Genomic DNA, 1,665 nt, shown 5'->3' with positions numbered 1-1,665 from the left:
AGGAGCAAGCTGGTAGCCGAGCGTGTTAAAGCGTGATCGTTGGCAGATCGTGGGGATGGTCGGTAGTTCGAATCCCGTGTCCGCGATCATTTTTCCTGCTCTGCTGGCCAAGTGTCTTCGAGCGTCTGTCACAGCTGAGATCTGGATGCCGCCGAAAGTTGTGCTCTGTATCGTTCCGTCGTGGCCAAGTCGGTAGCGACCGGACCCGGTATGAAGGATGGAAAAGCACCCAACTGCTAAGGGGAATGTTTTCCTCTCGTCACCTCAGTGGGAGTTCATTGCGGGACACCTTAAAGAATAAAGTGGGCGATGCTTAAGGCACAACGCACTGTTGTCAGAACTGTAATCTCTCCCCCTGCAGTGTCGTTCTTCTTTAAACACTCCAACATGTGTGCCTGGAGGAGATTCATTCACAATTATTCATGGGGGCTGGTTGAAGACACGGTAAAATATATAAGAAAGAACAAACTCACCTTGCCAACGCTGCAAACTATACCAGGTGGCTGATTCACGCCGCGCACTTTCGTAGTTATACTGTACCGCATGCACGGTTGCGGGCGGGTTTGCCTATGCTCGCTGCCCACGGCCCACGGCTCATTATAGCCCCGTGCGAGTAGGCAACCAACCCGCACCCGTGCATGCGGTACAGTAACTGCGAAAGTGCGCGGCGTGAATCAGCCACCTTGTATAGCGGGGGAGGCCTCGCGGGCGCGGGTCGTCAAGCCATGTGCAGTGTGCATCATCGTGCAAAGACGATTTCTCTACGTTCACCAACATGTCATGAATTTAAATGTCAATTGAAACATTACGGTCTGAACTTTAATAATACTGGCTCCAGATCCAGATGTCCTCAAAGTACGGCCATGGCCAACTCTTTACCACAAAAACCATGCGGCGCGGCGGAGAAGAAGAGAGCCCGAGCTTTACACACACCGCGGCTCAGCTCAGACGCCCAACGATCGAAGGGTAGGCAACACACCCTACACGTCCGTGGGTGCGGCTATGGCCGTGCGACGACGTCCCGGGCCTGCTTGTGGCACAGAACAAAAATTAGCCCCTCGAACACGCATCAAAGCTCCCGGCCGAGCCAAGCAAGCAAAGGGGGGGGGGGTAGAGTTACGCGCAGTTCTGCAACCTGCACCTGCCCAAGATCACGTCCCTCGTCCCTATTTGTACGTCCCTGTTTGTAGCTACACGATTGTCGGTAGCCGACAGTGCCCGAATCAACTTAAACTGAACCGTCTATAGACGAATTCATTACTTCCGCCAATGCTAGAATATCAACCAGAAGCAAACAGTGTTAAAAACTAAAGCAAAAACGAAAGATATCGCCATGCCTCTGCGAAGCTCGCGCCTTGTGTGTGTAAGCGTTCGAAGGGACAGGGGGCCGCGGGGGCCCGATTCAGCAAAGCATTGCCTACCCTCCAGGCGTTTTCAGCGACCATCATCGACCCACGCCTAGATTGACACGGCGTCACTTCTTAGCTTTAGAATGGATTTATGAGCCTGGGGTCAAAAGGAGCCTAAACCCAAAGTCCCCGTCACGACAGACGCCTTAGAGAGAAGCCGTGGCCTACCTCGCAGGCGTCCAAGCGGCTACGTACCACTTGTCGCGGCGACAAAGTGGTAGTAGACACGTCCCTGTTCATAGACACAAAAAAGTGG

General features: G+C 53.5%; 1 protein-coding gene across 2 annotated transcripts in view; it reads right to left on the bottom strand.

The window, feature by feature from the left end:
- The window catches only part of LOC113210004 (peroxisomal leader peptide-processing protease-like), a 92,136-nt gene that overhangs the window by 2,550 nt on the left and 87,921 nt on the right, over window positions 1–1,665 (bottom strand). The gene's annotated exons all lie outside the window — the stretch shown is intronic.

The sequence above is a fragment of the Frankliniella occidentalis genome, unplaced genomic scaffold, assembly GCF_000697945.3.
Source record: "Frankliniella occidentalis isolate FOCC.00 unplaced genomic scaffold, Focc_3.1 Scaffold7, whole genome shotgun sequence".
Lineage (NCBI taxonomy): Eukaryota > Metazoa > Arthropoda > Insecta > Thysanoptera > Thripidae > Frankliniella > Frankliniella occidentalis.
The sequence above is the reverse complement of the archived record's forward strand: the minus strand, read 5'-3'. Positions and strand labels throughout refer to the sequence as shown.